General features: G+C 41.1%; 1 protein-coding gene across 1 annotated transcript in view; it reads left to right on the forward strand.

Annotated features, from left to right (window-relative positions):
• The first annotated feature begins 817 nt into the window (after positions 1-817).
• The window catches only part of Ankfn1 (ankyrin repeat and fibronectin type III domain containing 1), a 418,857-nt gene continuing 396,154 nt past the window's right edge, over positions 818-23,520 (forward strand). The window contains exon 1 of the mRNA XM_074046108.1: positions 818-947. The gene's annotated coding sequence lies outside the window, so the exon portion shown is untranslated. The remainder of the gene's footprint in view (positions 948-23,520) is intronic.

The raw sequence follows: 23,520 nt of genomic DNA on the forward strand, positions 1-23,520 counted from the left end.
AAAGGGTCATAGTGTGTTTCCTCTGAGGAAGCAGTTAATAGCATGGAGATTGGAATGACCCTGATGTCTGATAATACAACCCCATGGTCCTTCATTGAGAGATGAAGGGTCTTCAGAGTGAGCACACACTGCTGCAGAGCTGGGATCTTTATATCTCTTAGGGGGTGCCTCCTAGGTGATATGCATGAAGGAGGTTGCTCATATACACCTTTTCATTTCTTCCAGCTCTCCTGTGGGCTAAATATTACCATCCCTGATGTGCAGGTGAAAGAGAGGCTCAGGGAGGATAAAGACTTTGTCCAAAATCACACAGCTAATAAGTGATGGAGCTCACATTTGACCCTAAGTCTACTTAAATTTATAAAAGTCCTGGTCTGTCTTTGTCTTTAACTTTAACCACCATGTACTATTTCGTCTTTATTGACTTCAACAATGTAGAACATGTCTGGAGGTTGCAGAATCTCATGATGCTATATACTTTGTCATACCCATGTGGTTTTATCTGGAGTCATTCTGGAAGCTGTAAGTTCATAAATAATGTCTCTGCAACTTGGTTAGGCTCCCAGGACCAATGGGAGACAGATGATCTATGGCTTTGTATGGTATCACTGTAAGCTAATGTGTTGCTTCATAGTCTTGGGTTGCGATCCCCTGGAGTGCTTTGATGCGATCGGTTGTCAGTTTCAGGTCTGTTGTTTCTCTCACCAGAAGCCCAGCGTGAGGAAGATGACAGCCCCAAAGCCCTGCCTGTGTTAGGGGAGCAATCGAACTTGGATAATGATATAAACGAGTCGGTGTTCATCTGGGGAATCTCAGACAAAGCAGCCCAGAGGAAAACCATCTCTGCCGATGAAGGTTCGTTTCACTTGCAACAGGAGAAGCAGCAGCCGCGACTGGAGCCGGTGCACAGGCTGGGAAGAGGTAGAGGGAGGCTGAGGCTGCCGCATGTGAGTAGCAATTGATGATTTCTCTGCAGCTGGGGACAGGATGCTGGGGAGGGGGCTTGGTTGTGAGGCGGGTGTGCATGTGTGAGTTGCAGCTTTTTGTGGAGCTGGGGGTAAGAGCGGTGGTTTACACAATTAGCAAGTGCATTTGGGATCTGTCCTGCTTTTCCAAAGGAGCCTCGGGAGTGTGCCCACACACACTTACAATTTCTCTACTTGCTGATCATAAAACATGTAAACAGCAGGTGGGGAGGATTTTCTGTTTGTTTTCTCTTTATCTTCCTCATCCTTGCCAGTGGGCTGTAGGGCAGAAAGACACCTCAGTCCAAAAGAGCTTTTATGAGCAGAAGGATTCCCCAGAGGGTTTCTTCCCAAGTTTCTTTTGCAGATGTGTGGTTCTCTATCGCTTTGCCATCCAGCTGCTCCTCCTGGAGGGTGTTACCGTCCCCCTCACTGCAAAAGGGTAAGGATGAATCTATCTCCAGTCCTCTGTATCTCTGTATCAGCTGGAGTTGTCTGTAGCAAACAGCACCAAATCCAACATGGTTTACCCTCTTCGTTGTCATCGTTGAAAGAGTTCAGTGAGTATGGTCCAGGTGTGGAAAAACACAGGTTGCAACTTATCTGTCTTCTCAGCCTGGAGTAAATACACGGGTCTCTCAGATCGAACTTTGGAAAAGTTTCTGGTTGTTTGTTTTGTCTTTCTTTTAATCAAGCCCTGGATGTTGCTATTTGTGTACATCAGATAGATGGAAGTTGAAAAAGAGACAGAAGAAAATGATTTTGCTTTAAAGCACTTGTCCAGCAGCAGGTTTTATTCGTAGTGAATGGCATGCACCTGTGACTAATGCCTGTCACTGCTGCTATATAATGTGCAGGACAGAAGTGTGCCGGGTCATAAACTTGCTTGTATTTGGTTGTCTGAAGACCACACACACACACACACACACACACACACACACACACACTTTTCTTTCTTTCTTAGAGGCTTTGACGTTGTTACGAGTGTCATGCCTAGGTATCTGCAGTAAAAGCAAACTAGCTCATCTTCTCCAGGAGAGAAGAGGGAGGAAGAAGATAGGAGCAAGGGAAGGGGGTGCTTCACGTATCATAACAATGGACTTTGAGCAGCTGTGCATAATGAGGGTAGAAGAGTCTGAGGCTAGCTGGCGGGATAGCAGACAGCCGGATGCTCGGGTGCACAGCTGCACACAGTTACATGGGATGGTCAGGGCCCCAGCTCCCCAGTTGCTACAGGCTGTGCAATGAAATATGAACCAGAGTACAGGAGTTGGAGAGAGGAAATAACCATCTGTCTTCCTCAGGGAATCCTTCTACTCACTCAGCTAGCTTCAACCTTTCTCATACCACAACACACCAGTGTGTGAACAGGCAAAGCTGCTCAAAGCCAGGAATGAATAGCAAAAGGGTCCAAGTGCCACCCAAATGCAAAGTTTCAGTATTTGGGGCCATGAGACTATCTGGACCCATTCATGGCATCGTATCATGCCTTCTCTAACACTGACATGATGAGAAGAGCTAAAAGTAACACAGGGACAGCCAGAGAAATGGGGACAGGCAAATAACAGAATGCCTGTGCTTTGTAGTTGTTGATTTTGCCATTACCAGCAACAATGCATTGCAGAAACCTTACAAAGTGTCTTTTTAAAGACCTTCTCCTAATCTCACCTTTTAGCCCCTCTGAGTTTGTTCTATTTGTGGATGTGTGCCTCTTTGACACAGTGGTAACTGGGGTCTAGCTATACTCACTTGATCTGCCTTTTCCCCGGTATTGTTCCATACCACTTTCCCATATACCAAGACAACTTTCATATAGATCATTAATTGTTGCTGGATTAAATGGATTAATCCCTTAACAGTTGCATAGCAACTGTTGGTTATTTATATAATTTCCAATTTATCCATAATTGTGATGCCACTACAGATACTACTGTGCCCAAAGCAATTTTGCTTCCATTAAAAAAAAAAAAAACAAACTTGGGAGGAATGAATTCTCAGCATTGGTATTAATGAGGTAAAATGTGAATTCCTTTGGATTTTCGTGTTTATCACCAAACTGTTTTCTGGATCATATTTTCATTATCCAAAACCATTAATACTATGGTCTCAAGAACACCAATTTATCTAGAGCATGTACTCATTAGATTCTTTATTATTTTTTTTCTTCCTAAAAGAGAAGCCATGAAAAGAAACTAATCATTTTCTTAGGTGGTGTTCCAATCTAGTGAGCCAGGTGGAGTCACCTCCATAGGACAGGCCTGCAGCTTCTGGGCCTCCTCACTGTGGAAAAGTCATGCCCAAAAACTTCCACTTTTCATCTCTGTAAAGGATGGAGAAGGGAATGGTGGATGGATGGAAGCTCTCCATCCTGTACCAGGACACCCAGGAAACATGAGCTGGGATCACAGGAGGAAGCTAGCCTAAGCAATCCTTCCAATCCCTGAGGCTCATCCTTGTCTTCTCAACCATAACAGAACCTCCATAGATGTAAATTCACTTTTTGGGCAGAATTGGAGTCTGATGTCTTGCAAAGTGGAGTCCTGGGGAAGGTGAGGACTAGTCAAGCTTATTAGAGGAAAAAAGAAACGCATTGTGTGATACCTACTGCCATGTGCACTTCTTCCAAGACCACATGCTTCAGTGACAGGGCCAGAGAGGGCTAGGGGATTCTGAACAGCCTTCCCAATCAAATAATAACTGTTGAATACTTCTTTGTTAGTTCCTACCTTCTATAAGGGCAATGTTATCAACCATTTAATTTTTTGTTTCTTTCTTCCTCCCCTTGTCTGGGCAACTCAAAGATTAATCTGTGCTTTCCTGACCTCCTGTGTAGCTCACTATAAATTGCTTCAATGCTAATCTCTTTTGTTCATTCAATAATTATTTGTGCAAAGGCCAAGAGTGCCCAGTGGGAACCACACTGCAGCTCAGTGTGCATTTACCAACACTGACCTACGCAAGTGAGAAATAGCAGTGTCCTGGAAGCAAGATTTTCCTATCACAGATAAGCAGGTCAATGGGGTTTTTAGGAGCTTTGTTGACTTTTTCAGTTGGCATGGGCTTGGTAGAAGCTGCACTGTATCACCTGACTGGAGGTCACGGAAAGCCAGACACAGATCAGAGAGTGAGGCTCCTTCAAAAGACTGACAGACCAGGAGAAAAGGTATGCTTGTGATGCATCAGAAGGAGTAAAGCATTTGTCCTGTAAGGGGACAAAGGGGCTTTAAGCTATAGCCCAGGTGTTTAAGCAAGATATTAGGAAGGACTTCCCATGTGCTGCAAGCACTTCTCAATTTTTATTGTCATATGAGTTTAAGGTCTAGCTTTGTTGCAATATTACACTGGAAGGGCAGATGTGGTTTGCCCTTTACTTATTATTACAGCCCCAATCTCTCACCCAGGAGTGACAAATTCCACTTGCCTTCAGTCTGCCCTGTGCTACTGCTTTAAGCATATTATCTCCATTATTTCATTTGGTCCTCATAACGTGGTTGGTATTACTTTTCCTCTTTTATAGGTTAAAAGCAATTGAGAGTTAAGTCGGTTATGATGGAGAATAGACAGGGCCTGGGACTTTGGGTCACGATTAGCATGTCTAACACAGGCTGAGAGAGTGATAGAAAGTCTAAGAGAACATTGAACCACTTCTGTAGAGTGAAAACTAGCAATGGTGATAATGACAACGACAAAGGACAATGGTGCTACTTACCATGATAGTAACCAACGCTGTTCACTATCTGCATGATACTTTGTACAGAAGCTTGTTCATGCATTTTGATTTAATCTTCACAACAACCTTCTGAGAAAGCCATCATCTTTATCCTGATTTCACCTACAAAATAATTCAGAGTCTATGATGTTATTCTGCTTGGCCAAGGTCACGATGTCAATGAGTTTGACTCCAGTGACCTCTGACCACACCTCACTTATGCACCAAAAGGTTAGCTCTGCAACAAAGGCCAGAACAGTAGCAATGACGGATTTGCCTGGGATTATTGTGCAAACAATCTCTAGAACTCTTCATCTTGGAAAATTTGAACTCTGTACCTACTACACAACTCCTCCCTCCCCCCAGCCCATGGAGTGACCATTCACTTTTTGTTTCAGTAAATTGAACTATTCTAGGCACCCTGTATGAGTAGACTATTTGTCCTTTTTTACTTTCTTATTTTGCTTTGCACAATGTTGTAGTATGTGTTTTAATTCCCTTTTTTTATAGTTGAGTATCATTCCATCATGTGTATATACCAAATTTTGTTTATTCATTCATCCATCCACAGACCTGGGCCTTTTCCACCACTATTTCTTTTCTTTTTTGGCAGTACTTGGGTTTGAACTCAGGGTCTCCCAATTGCCAGGCAGGTGCACTACAACTTAAACCCCTCTCCCAGCCACTTTTACTTTAGTTATTTTTCAGATAGGGTCTTTCTTTTTTGCCTGGAGCTGGCCTTGGACCTTGATCCTCCTACCTATGCCTCCTGTGTAGTTGGGATTACAGGCTTTCACTACCACCTGACTTGATTTTTGAGATAGGATCTCACTTTTTTTGCCCTGGCTGTCCTCAATCCATGATCATCCTATCTCTGCCTCTCAAGTAGCTGGGATTACAGGTGTGAGCCACCACTCCTACCCTTGGTTCCTTTTTTAAAATGTGACTCCTACAATGTTTTATCTGCCTCACATTTGTGTGAGGTTTACAGTATATCTGTACTGGAAAGTACTGCTCTTAACTTTACTCTCTTCTTCAGTGTATCCTCCTTCTCATTTTCACAGCCTCTCCTTCCCACCCCCAGACAGGAGGCCTCAACTACCTCTCAGCAGGTGTTTGTTTGATTGTCTCATCTCCCTTAAAATCTGAGATGAGAATCTGAGCTCTAATCAAGCACTCCCTTTTATAAGGATCTATGGAAGACTATCACATTTAGGAAAGTTTTCTATAATTAAATGAAACTATGACATTTCTCAAGAGGACTATTCCCTTTTTCCATAATACATAAGGACGAAGTCCCATAAATTGGGACTGAGAAAGAGAAGTTTTTGAAGTGATTTCATTTTTAATTTTTTTAAAAAGTCAACAGCTTAACTGAATTCACAGGATGTGAGTGAGTTTTAGGGAAGAATGCAAAACCAATAAAGCACAAATTTAAAGCAGAGTTACACCAGCTTCTCATTTCTGAAATACATTTTTCTTGGGAAGACCCAAGGATGTAGAGACTTAAGGCACTGGAATGTGCCTTCAGCATCACTGAAATTTCTCAACACTTAGGGATAAACCCCCAAAGCCTTAGCCTGGCATCTAAGGCCTTTCAGCTTAATTTCCTTCACTACTATTCCCTGTAGACCTCCCTATATGAAGATTAGTGTTCCTTATTAGTCTCCAAATATGCATTTGCTGCCTTGACTTCCAGACTTGGCCCCATCTAGTTAGCCTTGGAGACCCCACCCCACCTGTATGACCTTGGTGAAAGCTTACCAGTTCTTTAGGACCAAATGCAAAAGTTCGCTGCTCTATGAAGCATCCCTGGACCTCAGTATCCACTAGGGACCAGCAGGAAGCAGACATCACAGTCCAGTGTATTGTGACAGGGAGTTGAATGATGACTATTTACAAAGGCCTGGCCAGGGTTACGGGGGACAAGGATGTCCAGCTGGGACATGACCAGACCAATAAGAGAGACCTCAGAAGTGGTGGCCTGTTGTGAACAGTTGCAGCCCCTCACAACCTGCAGGGTGACAGAAAGGGAGCCTCTCTTCTCCACCCTCTCATAGTCTACATTTTTCTCCCATTGACTGAAGTGATCTGGAAGCCATAGGTGTGAGTGCCCATGGAGGTTGTTCATAGAGGTCTCCATCCTAAGCACAGGTGGAAAAGTTGGAGCATAAATCCAGAGGAACAAAGAGAGACCATCTACTACCTGCCCTACCCCAAGACAATTCTTATTGCATGGTATTGGTGTCATTCATGAAATGTTCTTTTCACAACTACTCATGAGACAGTGAGCTCTTGAAAGGTCAAACTTCTTTCTCTCATTATACATATATTCCTAACACTTAACAAAATACCTGGTAGAGAGTATGTACTAAATAAATATGGAGTGAATGAATGTCTTTCACTATCAAATATTGCTTTCTAAAACTTCCTTTGGAAACTAGATAACCTATAGTGATTCCAGAATGGCAATTTTTCAATGAATTGAATCTAGATAGTCAATCGTTCCCATCTGTGAATCCCAGAGAGGGAGCTACAATGACTCTAACAAATGATTCTTAGTGGCATGTTAAGTCATAAGGAATTGAAGAACTTGAACTTAAGTGATAGGAATCAGTAGAAAGTTAGGCCAGCTATAAAAATAAATGTTCGTGTAGGTGTTCAGGAGAAAACGAGCAGGTGCTTGAATGAAAGTCAGGCAGCAGCAGTTTAATGTAGATATATCACATGCCTTTTCTTCATGACCTCCTTAGTCAGTTTGATGTAAACCTGTGTGGTACAGAGAAGTAGACTAGGGGATGTAACAGTCTGAATCTAATTTGGATGGGATGGAGATTCGTGTATATGGGAAATGCCATGAAAATGATGGAAAGCCAAGGCTGAAGGAGACTAGAAGGAGGGATTTAAGTCTGAATTTCACAAATCTGTGATTAGTCTGGGCACCAAGTTTCTCCTGTGCCCACTAGATTGGCTTCTAACCAAACCAGTGAGTGAAGACAGAAGACACATCTCTGAAGGTTGTCGATGAGTCCTGGGTTTGCTCACTCTACTGGGTCAATTTTTGACTTGGAGTTTGGAGGTTATGCTAATTTCCTAGGGCTGTCATAACAAATTACCACAAGCTGAGTGACTTAAGACACAGCAGTTTATTCTCTCATAGTTCTGGGGACCAGAATCCTGAAATGAAAGTGCCAGCAGAATCACCCTTCATGGAGGGGGAGAAGGCTCCAGGTGAGAATCCTTGCTTGTCTCTTCTAGAAAAGCTTGTTCCAGGCCTTCCTTGGTCTGAGGCTGCATCACTCTGGCCTTCATTTGGCCTTCTCCCTCTGTCTCCTCAGTGTGGTAATTTTATAGGCCTGTCTCTTCTCCACAGCCAGTTCTTTCCCTTGAGTCCACATCCTCTCACCTCCTGAGTCAAAAACCTTGCTCCATCAATTATCTTCACTTTCTCTTTTGTTTGTTTAACATTTTCAGGTTGGTCTTTCCCTTTGGCCTACAAATATGCTCTACTTTCCAAGTATATATTCAAAATAAAATTCCTTTCTAACACCACCATACCTCCTCACTTCCACTCCAAGGAAGGACCGAACTCTCCTTCACTTCTCACCCATTTCTCAGTTGATTTGTGTTTCAATGCCTTTCGAAGCTACTAGTAAAGTCCAGGTTGCTCAGTCCTCTGAACTTTGATTCCTTTTGGTCCTTTTCGTTCTATCTGTAAAGTCTAATTCCCTTGGCCATCTCTTTCTGCTCCAAGTTTCTCTCTAATGTTGGGTGTCAAGTTAGAGCTTGGAAGGAGCTCAAATAAATTCTACTCAGTTGCTCATGGATTACTTCTCAAACTTAACATTTGTTGTATTCCTTCCCTTCCTTCTATACATGAGCTAACTTTTCTTTTAAACTCTACCTAAAGCAAAAATAGGAATTCCAACCATATATAAAATAATCAAAAGGTGGCTTCTTATTTAAATAAAAGGGTACTTATTATGACAAAAACGCCATCACCAACCTCCAATGCAACTTCACACCTGTTCAATAGGTTTCCATCCCCTGGCTTGGAAAGGTGACCAACCAGGACTGGTTCCAGTGCTCTACAGTTTCTTAAGAAATGGACTTAGACTGATCATGAGACTTCCACCACCTTCCTGCTATGGCAGGGTTTTATGACTTCTGCAGAACAAGGAGTCCATCACGCTGAGTAGCCCTTGGTCATTCACTAATGTGTCAGTCTGAGTGTGTGTTGCTGTGGGCCTCCAGCTGCTAGCAGAATAAGAGGGGTTTGTGAGTTTTGCTGTTGTGCAGTCTCTCCACCTCAGCAGCATGTGTGATTGGTTGCTGTTCCATTGCAGTCTTCATTTTCATCATTTCTTAGAAAAATATCCACTTTGTCAAGGTTTTCAAGGCCACTGGAATAAAACTGAATATAGTATTCTGCTATAAAATTTTAACTCTCTCTTTGTGGGTAGTTATGTCTCTTCTTATTCCTAGTCTTGTTTGTGTTCTTTCTTTCTCTTTATTATTTAATTAATTTTTAACAAACTGGATATTGGTTTTACTGATTAATTGTACTGCACTGTCTGTTTCACTGATTAAGTGGTTTTTTATCATTCATTGATGTAATGTACATACAAAGGTGTTCACAGTACAGTTGAATAGATTTTCACAAAGTGTGCACATTTGTGTAACCAACACTAGATCAAGAAACAACATAATGATAGTACTGGCACAGCACCACAGAAGACAATGTCATGAGCTCTTCCAATTAACTACCCTCCCCCAAAGACAACATTATCCTCCCCTCTAAAAAGCATACATTTGTCTTCTGCCTCTATTTCTACTCAACATACAATATACTCACATAAAACATACGCAGTGTTTTGTTTTGATTTTACTTATCCTTATGGCAGGTTTCTCACCTCAAACCTACTCAATGTTACCAGGATTGAGGAAAAATGGATATTAGTCATGGGCACAGGGTCTGGCTGATAGCAAATGTGTGTAAGTGGCAGTTTTATCATGGAAAGATGTCATTATCTGCAAATGGGTAAAATGGGAACTAGAGGGGAGGGTTGGAACGCATGCAGTGGACAAAGCCCAGCAAATCTACCCTGACAAGTTCCCAGTCATGTCCTGGTTGGCACCAACACCAGAAGATCCATGTTGGATAGCAGGATTTGGGGACCTGCTTTCCAACTGCCTACTGAGTTAAGTATCATATTTTTCCCTAGCATCCTCACATTATAAACATTTTCAAATACAGTGAAACATTAATTTTTACCATGGGGTAATATGCACCTGGATTCTACAGTGAACATTTTACTCTTTGTGCTTTGCATACTAATGTCTGACCATTCATCAGTCTATCTTTGTTTTTCATGTATTTCAGAAGAACTTCCAGACTTCATCAAGATTTTTTAAAAATTGAGATAAAATTCACATAACATAAATAGTAACCTTTATGGAGCTTGTTATAGTGGCCCACACCTGTAATCCCAGCTATTTAGGAGACAGAGGTAGAATGATCAAAGTTGAGTCCAGCCCAGGCAGTTAGCAAGAGATTCTATATGAAAAACAAACTAAAAACAAAAGGATTGGGGGCATGACTCAAAAGGTCTAGCCATTGCCTAGCAAGTGTGAGGCCTGCAGTTCAATCCCCAGTACGACAAAAAACAACTAACCATTGTTTTAGTTTTTCATTGATGTTACAAGGTACCTGAGAAAAATAACTTAAAGAAGGAAAGGTTCAATTTGGCTCCTGGTTTCAGAGGTTTTACTCTATGGTTGGCTGGCTCCAGTCCTTTGGGCTTGAGGTAAAGTGATGGGAGCACATAGACAAAGAAGCCAATCACCACACAGTAATCAGGAAGAAAGAAAGAAAGAGAGAGAGAGAGAGAGAGAGAGAGAGAGAGAGAGAGAGAGAGAGAGAGAGAGAGAGAGAAAGGAAGGAAGGAAGGAAGGAAGGAAGGAAGGAAGGAAGGAAGGAAGGAAGGAAAATATAATCCTCAAGGGCATGCCCTCCAAGCACCCACCCCCTTCAACTAGGTCCCACCTCCTAAGTTTCTCCCACCTTCCAACAGTCCATTCAGCTGTGAATCTGTCAGTGGGCTCACCCATTGATGAGGTTAGAGCCCTCACGAATAAATCACCTGTGAATACTGCTACACTGGGGAATGAGCATTCAACACATGAGTCTTTGGGAGACATTCCCAGATCTGAACTATAGTGACCACTTAAAGCTAATAATTCAGTGGCATTTGTGTATTTGTGAGGTTGCATATCCACCATTTGTATTTACTTCTAAAAAAATTTCACTCCAAAATAAAACCCCTTTCCAATTAAGAAGTCACTCCCTATTTTCTCCAGTTCCTGGTCACCACAAATTTTCTCTCTGTTTCTATTTTAAGTATTTCACATAGACAGAATCACAATAGGTGACCTTTTGTATTGTGCTTCTTTCTTAGCATAATGTTTGCAAGGTTCATCCACTTTGTAGCATGTATCGATACTTCATTTTCTTTTGTGGTGGAATGATATTTCATTATATAGGTTTACCACAATTTGTAAATCCATTCATCCATTGATGGACATTTGGGTTGTTTTCATCTTTTGGCTATTTAATATTTGAACATTTGTGTATAGGTATTTACTTAAGAACTGTTTTCAGTTTAATTAGGTATATACTTAGTTGTAGAATTTCTGGAGCTTTTCATAATTCTTTTTGAGAGACTATTTTCCTGGTAGTAGCTTCTTAAACCCTGGGAAATCAACACAGGCACTCCTGTCACAAGATCAGCTGTTGCACTTCCATGGCCAGCAATTAGCCATGATTTAGTCCCTGATTATCCTCCTTTCTGGATAAAATACAATACACAAGGATTTTAATGTCAGGTAAGTAGAAACTTTGTCACCTGTGGGCATTCAACTCACCTGGTATTAAAAGGGCCAGGTGGATAATCTGCTGGGACACAGATGGCTCAGTGAATGGTTTCTGTTGCATTATCAATGATCCAGCCTAGGAAATTGCCATCTGGTGCAAGTCACCTCTGATAGCCCATGAGCCCAAGATGACTGAAGCAGCACTAGGCTTCCTCATGGCTCCCTGGGTTCTGCTGGGAGCTAAATACAACAGGTTTGGATTGGAGAGAGGAATTTGCAAGGAGATGCATTGGAGTGGCAGCTTCTGAAACAGGCACTGACAGCTGGCCTGGGATTTCAGAGGGCTGCCCCTGCTCCACTCGCCTGAGAAAACAGGAGAAATTCCAACTATTACATGATATCATCTGTGCCTTAGTAGCATTTGTTTTTAAACTATGGCTTTAATTGCTGTTCCATTGGCTCCTATTTCTTCTTTCCCCAAGAAAAATGGAATCTTTGAAATTCCCATGAAAGCACGTTTAATTGCCATTTCTGTTCCAACTTCAAGACAGAATCATCCCTAATAATGAAAACAAATCTGTTATTGGCAAAGCAGATTCAAGTGTTGCTTTTAGAGAATCTGAAAAGAGAAGCAACGTAGTGTCAGAGTGGAGCAGAGGCAGCTATCTACACAGGCTCTGGATAAGCATGCTAAAAAATCTACCACGTTTTGTACTATACCTTGTCATGTGCCAATCCAGTTCACAACAGCTTTGTCAGGGAAACAGAGAAGGTGCTGGTAGAGATCTCGATTTTGTAGATGAAGCACTTGAGGTTACAAAGGATATGGAGGGGTTGGAGGTGCAGCTTAATCATAAATAATGTGCTTAGCATGTTACTCAGGACCCTGAGTTCCATCTCCAGCACTATAAAAAAGGGGGAAGGTATGGAGTTTATTTAAGGCCATAGCTATCAGGAAACAGACCAAGACTCAAAGCAAGCACTATTCCTAGCACATGTGAAGGAAATAATGATTGTCCAAGGGGCTGGGGAAATTAGATGTTAGAGTCACAAGTAACCTGAAATTGGGCTGTTGGAATATGACTAAGAAGCCACATGAGCATTTGGCCATCCAGCTTCAGCTCCCTCCCCTGTACAATGGAGCCAGTGATACTTAACTCTTCAGGTTAATGTGCAAATAAAATGAAATCATGTATGAGAAGTACCTTGCATACTAGTAGTTACAGGTATTCAAAAAATTGTAACTTTTTAAATCCACATCAGAGCATGCTAAAAAAGTCAAGAAAAATGTTCAAACCTTGCTCCTTTTCTGCAGAGCATCCTAAATTGTACGTATTCCAGCCCCAAGCAGAGTTCCTCCAAATGAGAAGATATTATCCCTGACATAAGAACAATGGGGGTTCTTTGAGATGAGGGGACATTTTGCAGTCAGACAATACAAAGAATCGATGTTCATTACTCAATTGGGCTAAACATTCATTTATACATATGGCTATCAGGAAGCAAAACCTGATCAAAGGCCCATTAGTCACAAGGATGGCTTTGCAAAGGGCCACTTGGTTAAGGCAGTGAATTTAACATGAAAGGAAAGAGGGGCTGGAACACTACGGCCCGGTACATTGTGCTTTAGTGATTATTTTGGTCCTAGTTCAGCAAGGTTCCTCTAACAGATAGTAACCCAGATCCTAAAGGCTGACAGTATCAAGCATGGATGGCAGGAAGGGGTGAGTCGTGGCTTTTAATCCCTTTACCACATTTCTAAATTCGACAAACTCAAGAATGACATTGGGAAACAGAAAAGTTTTGACAAATTTTGCAGAAAATTCTGGTCCTCAAAGACAAACTAAACCTCTTGTACCATCACGGGGCAGAACAGAACTGACTTGTCCTAGGTGCTGTAGAATTTGCCAGACTTTGGGAAGGTCATTCAGGCTAGAATTCTGTCAAGCTCATGTGGTACACAGATGTTCAACAGTACACATTCTTTAATATGGAATTATATCTGTGACAATTATAACATTAATGATACTATTTATATCATTATGTTCTATGACCAGTGTGAGCCACAAATTAATAAGCATTCACTCAACACCCACAAGGCACCAGGTGCTGCTGCTGTAATGAGGAGAAGTGTTGCAGAAAAGCATAGAGAGATAAACAATTTCATTTTTATATTTTCACATTTTGTAAGCACATTTGCATTATACAAGCTCTCATCACATTTGCATAATCTGTTGAATGAATAAACTGACAATGCATTGTCAAATTGCCTTTACTATGTGAAGATATAACTGCTATTTTTGTTATAATTGCCCTCTTTTACTAAATACCTACTATGGGGACGTCACATTGGTAAAGCAGATCATAAGGTAAATCCTTATGATCACCAACTCTGAATCCACATTTCTACAGTAGATCCTGACTGATGCCTAGTAGCTGGGTATCCTTCAAACACAGCTTTATTTCTTTAGGCTGACGTGTCTCCATTTGTAGAATGGGAGTGATAACAATGGTTTGTACCTTACAGTATTATTAGAAAGCATAACATTTGTAATGTGATCAGTACAGTATTTGGCCCAATGTAAAAAATTAATTATTGTCACTATAATTATAGAAAATAGGTAATTTGCTGGGAGAAAGCAGGGAGGCACAGAAAAAGTAAAATCCTCTTAGTAAACATCATCAGATAACATTTACCTTCCATTTGTCTCCAATCTACCAATACACAAATAAGAATTTCATTAGGACCAAGGGAGAGATTTGATTTCTGGGTTACTTTAAGGTTGTAACGTTACAGTCAATGCAATCAAAATGATCTTGGCTAAGACTCTATGTTCCCATGATATCTCTTTGATTTTTCCACATAGAAATAAAACTTTGAGTTAACACTGATCAGAAGGAATAACCAGACAAGGAGAAGCATTCACCCAGACCAAATTTTATCAATGGCTTTGTTGTTTGATTCAGGAGACAATATTGTCAAGAGATTAAATTTTTCCCTATGATTGCTGGAATTGGTCTTGAATTGGAAAGGTGATATTTCTTCACCTAGAACAGGTGCGCAATCCCAATTTATTGGTCAGCCATTGAACTTTTTCAATTTTGCTCATTGAGGAGAACAACAACCCTTGAATTAACCCCTGAAGTGCTTTCCTTTTGAAAAGATAAAAGGATTAAAAAAAAAAAACCTGGGTTTGCAAGGCTTATGGGTGTTTCATGAACAGGTAACATGGGCTCCACTATCACAGGGAGACTTTAGATGCAACCTATGAACCTGATCCAAACCTGTATTCCAAAATTCTCCAATCCTGGGCCTTTGCCAGCTTTCTCATAAGTGGTCCTGCTCTTGTCTTTATTCTAGCCCTGTCACAGGCCTACCTGTATGTTTTTTGTTACCTTCCTGGTACCTTTTTGAACTGGTCCAAGCTCCTGTTGTTTATTGCCTTATTTTGTGCAACTTCTTAAAAACCCTTTTATCCTTTTCTCTGGCTAACTCACTGGCATTCTTGGCAAATAATATGAATGCTGATACCCCTTTCAATATATGCCTCTCTTATTCCTAGGGTTCTGGAGTCTAAATGTGCTGGTAATGACAGATGTGTTTTCTCTTCTGACTTAGAATGTTAACCACATTTGGCAGCCTCTTGGTGGGTATTTCCTGTTCTTGGTCCAGAACCAAGAGATATAAGTTGTTACTAATCCATTAACTGCAAGCCAGGCACTTTGTAAACACTGTGCTAAATAAACCATCTTGCTCAAGTCTCATAACCACTTGAAGAAGCAATCATTATGTCTATTATTTAGAGAAACTTTAGATTGTATTCTAGTCATTGTGTGGTAGGATGTAAAGATCCCATATTATGTTATATTCCTCTGAAAATTGTTAATTTCTAAGCAGGAAATAAACTTGCTTAGACTCAGATTGTATACTGTTTCTTACTTGTGCTCGGTGGCAACTTAGAATGCAATTCAATTCTTTTTTCCAATGTGGTTCAGAGATCAGTTAGAGAAATGAGCAGAATTGACAAATAGACCCTGACTCTAATCTCTGGGCTTCCCTCTTCACTTTTTGGTCCTGTGGCAACCTTGAGTTCTGTCTTCGATTCTTCAGACCAGGAAGATGGCAGGTCTCCTCTTATTCTTACAGCCAGACTATGTCACATGACTATGACCCAACCCCCAGGACAAAGTTGTAACAAAATAGGGAACACACATTTGGATGAGCTCTTCTTCCAAGCTTTAACTCCCATCTGCCTTTAGCTTACAAGTTTAGCTCCACCTTCCTTTGCTGGCTTTGCAGAGTCTTTGGATATGCTTTGTCTTTTTTCCAGAGTTTATAGTTTTTTTATAGGGAGGTCAGTCTGCTAGGCACTTTTTATACCACACTGAATGCAGAATTTCAAAAATGCTCAATAATGAACACTATGATTACCATTATTTACATAATCTGTCCTGCCTTGGCTGAGAGTCACAGAACCACAGGGTACTCTGGGCAGGCATTGTGGAGCTGGCAGACAAAAGAAGCCAGGATAGATCTCTGGACCCAAGGGTTTGCATTTCTCCATAGTGGCTCTCTCCAGAGAGACGTATGGGATATTACCCTCCTTGAGGACCTACATATAAATGGAGGAAAGGAGAACAAGTCCTTTTCTTGGGAACAAAAGTTGAGGGAACCCTTCATGATTAGTGAAGGGTTCATTCTCCCCAATCCACATCTTGTACAAAGAACATATAGCAAACACTTTAAAATAGGATGCTTCTCAAAGTACACCATACTAGTAAGATGGGATGTGGCAGAGTTTAGAGTGAGTGAGGGGGCAGAAGCTCCCTACCCAATTTCCTTGTGGTCTTGGGAGGGTCCCAGAAGAAGACTAGCTTATTCTTTCAACCACTGATGACAGAGTTTGGAGTCTATCTGTGGAACGGAAGCCACAAAAGTCTTCTCATAAGGAACATGGCCAACTCCACCAGAAGAAATGACACTTCTGAGGTTGTCTTCCATCCTGTAGAAGGAGGGAGAAATGGATGCTACTTAAGAACCAAGCACTAGGGCCAGAGATAGTGGTTTATGCCTGTAATCCCAGCTATGTGGGAGTCAGAGGTATGAGGATCATGAACTGAGGCCCTGCCCTAGGCAAAAATGAAAGAGCCTATCTGAAAAATAAGTAAAACAAAAATGGCTGGAGTTGTGGCTCAAGTGGTAGAATACCTGCCTGGCAAGCTGGAGTCCCTGAGTTCAAACTCCAGTACTTGCCCCAAAAAAACTCCTCAGATGCCTCCACATCAGCAGAAAACATTCACAATTCACTACACTGGTTTGAAAATATGGATGCACCCTTATTGCCTCCCTTCTGTGCTTGTCCCAACAACACACAGCACCTGGTTAGAGCCAGAGTCAGTACCATTACATGCCAGGACCAGACAGGAAGGTGATACCAGCAGTGGGGGCTAGCAAAGAAGTGACCAAAGCCAACTGATGGCACAAGCTCACAGAGGGTGGCCCTGCCTCATTCAGCCTCCCAAGCCAAGCACAGTCAACTGAAATGAGAAGGGTAGAATTAGGAAGAAGAGGAGGGGAAAGACATTGTGAGAATGAGGTTGTAGAGTAGTCATTATCTAAGATTTTAATAACCACGACTGATCTGGAAAAGGGAAAGACAGGAATGTCACACAAAGAATCTGCCAGATGAAGAGTTCTGGGCTAGTAAAGACACTGGCAGTTCTGAGGGTAAGGTGGGGTGTGTGTTAGCTCATGACAGAATGGCGACTCCTTTTTAATACCTCCTACATGCAAAGAACTGAATGTGGGTGCTCTAAAGAAGATTTTCACACTTGAGCATATGGAACTTTAACCTCTGTTAAGTTGAAAGTCTCTCTCAAAAGGTAAAAAGACAAATAGGAGAGCCAAAGACCTATTTACAATATATAAATTAAAAGTATACATCAATAAAATAAACCAGAGGAAGTGGACAATTACAAAAATCACAAAATCAGGTACATGAGTGGTTAAGAATCAAGAAAATAAGCTGAGATTCTTGGGGGTTGACTAAAATGCAAAATAAAAGATGGACATGATTTTTCATACTGGCAAGTATAAAAGATTTTCAATATTTGATTGCTTTGGGATGTGAGAGAGAAAGACACTCTCATCTCACAATGATAAGATTCAAGTTAGAGCAGTCTTTTCTGAGAGCAATTAACAGTACCTGCTCAAATTTTAAATGTGCTTACTTTTTAATAAAATATTCCACTTTGAGGAACCTATCTTACAGACACCTTCCAAGTGTATAAAGATATATGTACAAAGAGATTTTCCATGGTTGCATCACTTATACTTGTGAGAAACCAGAGTCTACCTAAATGAACAACAGTAAAGGAATTGTTAAAGAAATAGTGGATAATCCATATCACTCAGAAATATTCAGTTACTAAAAAGTACAAAGTGCTCTGTATGAATGAAAGAGAACCTTGTCCAAGATAATCATGGAGTAGCACAGCAAATGACCTAGCTTTTATATGTGTGATGCTCCATTCTCAGAGCTTTACATTAACTTGACCATTTTTTCCTCCTAATGGACCCATTCGCCCACATGCTTGAAGTATTAGCTACTGATGGCTCATAGGTGAGTCCTTCCCCAAGTGCTGCTCTCTGCCAAAGGAAGTTGCCTCTTCCAAATTCACACAAGTGAATGGTGGTAGGGGGTGGCTTGCAAAAGTCTTGTCCCCTTGCTTCTTTTTAGGACAACTTGAGGGTCCATCCCAGCACCCTCACACTACTCTGAATCAATTCAAGCCTTAATGAAAATTCCATAACCATCCAACTTCTCCCTCTGCCAGGTCTTCTCAAGAGGCACTTCTTGGTACCTTGTCCATGCTAATAGCCACCTCAGAGTCGATTCTAGGAGCTGGAAGATAAAGAAGCTACTCAGAACAGGATTTTAGTTTACTATCATTTCTATTTCATGTAAATTTTGTTCAATGAGTATGTATTCCATGCATTTATTTCCAAAAGACCGATATGAAACATAAAAACATAAAATGAATGTCACTGTTATTCTAACCAACATAAAGTAAAAGGAGACTTGAGAACTGGGCTGAAGATTTGTGTTCTGAAAAGGAAATAGCATGGCTCTCAATTCTTTCCTGGGGTTTGCACCTAAAAAAAGCCATGCCTTTCCACAGTGCCCAGGTTTTCTCCCCTCTTGATACAACCAAAAATTACTTTTCTTCTTGCTTTTCTAAGTTTTGCCTGGATAGTATGATTTTTTTTTTGTTCCACAAGCTCTGTTATAAGAAGCTGAAGGAAGCCTGCTGCATTTTCTTAGATCCCTTCCATAAAGAACACAAACTACAAAGGCTTGTCAGAATTCTGAATTTAGTGTATAAAAGCAAACAAAAGAGCTGTGCATTTAGGTCATTAATAGAGAAAGATTTGCTGATGGAAAGAAGATTGATTGATTTAGTGTTTAAGAACAAGAGCCCAGTAATTTTCAGATTTCTTATTTCATTTGCAAAAATCAGTGCCCAGTTTGTGCATTCATTTTCTGTGCACTCATTTATTCATCAAAAGTGAACTATGCTCCTGGAAGGTATATTGGCTTGATTACAATTTCACAAAACAAAAGAGTGACTTACTTTTTGATAAGTTATTCTCTGGATATTAAGACCACATGTATTCAGTGAATTTGTCCAGCAGTGGAGAGCCTTCCATTGTACTTGTTACAGAGAGCTCTAGAATTTAGGTAAATTTAAGAGGATCTGAGCCACTGTGGCCTATAGAAAAAAACTACTGGAGAATTATTTTTTCTGAGTGATTGCAGAGTTTACATTATATGATGTGCAACTTTCAAATTTCACTATCAAAAGAATTGTGATGACTGCTAATGATAAGAGCAGCACTTTGCTCTTGAAGAATATGTGGGTGAGTGATGAGCTTCTTAACTGACAATCAGAGAGCTGAAGTCACACATAAAAATGGGGATTTCAGGAAAATCAAGTTGGCATGCAGGGAACGGACAAACAACTAAGTGAATGAACAAAACTCAAGTACACCTAGGAGAAGGTGTGCATCATAAGTACTCCATAAAGATCACTAAAACAAAATGTAGAGACTGAACCCAACATACTGGGCAACTGATCTCCCTTTCTTCTCTCTCGTATATTTTGAGCACCTGCTACGTGTCAGACAATGTGCCTGGCACTGAGGTCTCCACACATGCTAAGTCAAACCATGCTTTATAATCCCAGGCAGAATCATTGTCCACACATCTTCCTGCTATTCTTCCATAACCAGATCTTTTCAAGAGAGTTTCTATGGAGAGAGAGAGAGAACAAAAAATGAAAGCTCAATATGATTTTCCATGCAGCTACTGAACTGAAACCTTATTACCTCTTGAAATCATTCTTTTGACAGAGAATATGCTCTTGCACCAACAGAATTGTTATGTCAGGGCAGTGATGGCTGAGATATTTTTTAGATGCTCAGTATTCTGACTTTGAGCAGAGTCTAAAAGTGGAGCTGTGCAGAATGAAGAAGAAACAGGTACCAGGGAGCTGGCATTATGGCTTTATGGAAACTCAGAGAATGGAGAATGCAAAAGGAAACCCAATGGAGCATTTCAAACTGAAAAGCTAGGCATGAATACTGCATGCCTCTTCTTGAATGTCCTCTTACAACAATGTGAATGGCATACTTAGTTGAATGGATACTAGTGGACAAAAAGAAGGGATTCAAATTCAAGCATTTTCAGGCAGGGGCCATGAAGAAGAGAAGCAGGCAGGTGCAAACAATCGCAGGCTGGAGAGTCTGTGCTCCAAAGGAAAGTTCATGAAATACTAAATGCAAGCCTACTAAATAGCCTTGTAGGAGTTGAGACTCTGGTATCAGAGCCTGCAAAGTCTCAAAAGAAGCAGGAAATCATAACTTTTATTGAAATCTATTAAAATATTTTTAAAAAAATAAGCACCATCCAAAGACACATTTTTTGGTGAGGTTTCACCAGTGGGAGGCGCCAGAAAGCCAAGAGAATGATAGAATGTGTGGCAACTGGATGCTGTCATGGCAACCAAGGACCAATACAGGGAGATGATACTTAGGCAATGCAACTTCCTTCTTTCTTTTGTACATTTGGCATTTAAAGCAAAACCAGGGGAACTATTGTGTGAAGAAAGACCAGTCTTGCCTGTAAGCCATGATTGATTTTTCTCTCACACTGCTGTCTTGGATTTGCAGCAACTCTGAGAAGTCAGGAAGACTCATGGTTCTGAAGTGACTTTGCTTCTCCCTTCAAGGGTTGGTTGTACATCTGAGCATATCAAGTTGTGTTCTAAAAGTTTCCTCACTGGGCAAGGACTGAGTCTTTCTTGTGTATTGAGAGAATTTATAGGAAAAGGTAAACATAAAATAGAAATCCATCACCAACTGCTTTTAGCTCTAACAAAATATACCACAAACTATCCTTCAATTTCTCCTCTTATTTTCTGGATATTCATTTTACTTTCTGAGACTTTTTTTTTTTTTTTGGCCTGATGACTGGAGGCTTTCAAAGTGGCAGGATAAGTGGAATTAGGTCTGTTCCAGGAGTGTGGAGTCCCAGGTCAGGCTAATTTGCTGATTTATGACAAGTTCCTCTGAATCTCAATTCTCCTCATGGTCATAGATGCAAGTCTGCCATGGGTGTAGGAGCTGTAGGCCCAGGGCAGAGGTCTGGGCTCAGATCAAGCACTGCTATAATCTAGATCTGAGATCTGGGTTAGACCTCTTCTCCTAGTCTGTTTCCCAACTGATAAATGTGCTGATTTCTTCATTCACTTAACAAGTATTTGTTGAGTTCCTGAGATGTTTATGTATTAAGTTAAAGCTAAGTGTCCCCTGGTTACTGGGTGTGGTGGCACATACTTGTTATTCCAACAATTAAGAAGCTGAGGCTGGAGGATTGTGCATTTGAGACTAGCCTGGGCTACATAGCAAGACCCTGTCTCAAAAAAAAAAAAAAAAACAGAAAAAGTAACATTTAATGGTCATGTGTCAGTCTTCATTGGTGCAGTGGGTTGAATGCTCACCTCTAAAAGGTACACCCACATCCTAATCCTGCGAACCTGTGAGTATGACCTTTTTGGAAAAAGGTCTTTGTGGATATGAATAAAAAACTGGGGGTGGGTTATCCTGGAAGATCTGAGTGTGCCCTAATTCCTTATAAGAAACAAACAGGAAACATCCATAGAGGAGGCAGCCATGGGAAGATGGAAGCAGAGATTAAAGTGATGCAGCCAACCCCCAAGAATGCCTAGTGCCACTGGAAGCTGGAAGAGGCAAGGGATTTTCCTCTAGATCCTTTGTGGGGGGGTGGCCCTGCTGATACCTTGATTTCAAATTTCTGGCTTCCAGAACTGTGATAGAATAAATTTCAATGGTTTTAAGCCCCCCCAAATTTGCTATGGCAGCTTTAGGAAATTAATACATTTGGGTTCAGGCCAACCAGCTGGCAACTTACTTTTCTTCTGTGGGACAACCATGTGTGGATGCTCACAAGACTTGTAAAGCAACACCATTTGGTTGTGCTCAAAGCTTCCTACTGAAGCTTCAATCCAAGATGGCTCTTTCTGGTCAGATTACTGTGGTCTCTGTCACATGACAATGCTGTTCGTGGGACAGCTGGTTTTCCAGGAGGAAATATGTGATCTAAGCTTGTAAGCAGGCTATGAGGGAACAAACTGGACCAATCAGATTCCTCTCTTTGGAGAGTCTGAATTTGAGACACAAAAAAAGAAAGATATTAATTGTTAGAAGATGCAAGAGAAGGCAAGGGGAAGAACCCACACAGTAGTAGGGTTATGAGCCATGAAGACAATAAGTAAGCTAAAGATTAGTGGTAAAGAAAGCACATTTTTAAAAATCTGCTTATTATGATTGGACATGGATTAGCTTCCCTTGGGGAAAAATGTTCATAGTTTCAAAGTTCACATTTTTAATCTCCTTGTCACTCCCCCCATTTGTCAGTACATTTTTGGGTTTCCCCCATTTAAGGCTTTAACCAGCTAGTCAGGGACTTCACCTAGATTCATCTCTTTGGGCTTCTTACCTCAACCAAGTGTTCATGTCCTGTGCAGCAGATTTGGTTCTTTGAAATAGTGGCAGAAACAGGCCCAGTCCACAGTGTCCTTTCCCTTTCCCACAAGGGAAAGGTGCACACTGACCTGGAAAATCTTCATAAAGAGTGCTTCACTACATGAAGTTTCTTGAGTAGGGCCTGGTTTACACTGTTTCTGAATGCTGGTTAATAAAAAGAGTAATAACGTAGTATCATTTCTTGAACTGGAGCAACATGTCAAGTACTAAAGTGAGAAATTAGCATGAATTATCTCTAATCTTCATAATTCTGTCAGGGGGGATATTATCCACCCTTTAATTATCATTAACATATTCATCTGACAGAAACTTTGTGAATGTCATAGGTAATGTGTCTAAAATGGCACATAGAAAATACTTTTGTTGGATGTTGCTGCTGCTTCTACCACTACTGAGGAGACAGCCCAAAGAGGTCAAATGATTTCTCCAAGGGTCATAGAAATGGTACTGTTGGAGCCAGGATTTGATCCCTGATCTGGTTGACCCTCTATCTATTGTGTTTGAAGATTGCCTGGGCTTACGACAGGGAGCACTGCAATTACTAAGCCTGACCCATGGCTGTCTCTACTGACATGACCCAGAGTGTCCCAGAAGGGACCACTGTGAGTCAGGCAGGGAATCCTCACAGTCAGCAGGGAAGTGACAAGTTCACTATGGGAAGTTTCCACTATAATGCCTTGCTTGACCTTGGCCTTGCTGCCTTCCAGATAGGCTGTGGTTCCAACATCTGGGCAGCACCTGTCTGCTTAGCATCATTGCTCCTTTTGCCCTTTGGCACTATTCAGCATCTGTGGAACCACAGGCTGGTCCCCTGCACTAAATGGTGATATCTACTTCTATGTTCG

The sequence above is a fragment of the Castor canadensis genome, chromosome 11 (assembly GCF_047511655.1).
Source record: "Castor canadensis chromosome 11, mCasCan1.hap1v2, whole genome shotgun sequence".
Classification (NCBI taxonomy): Eukaryota; Metazoa; Chordata; class Mammalia; order Rodentia; family Castoridae; genus Castor; species Castor canadensis.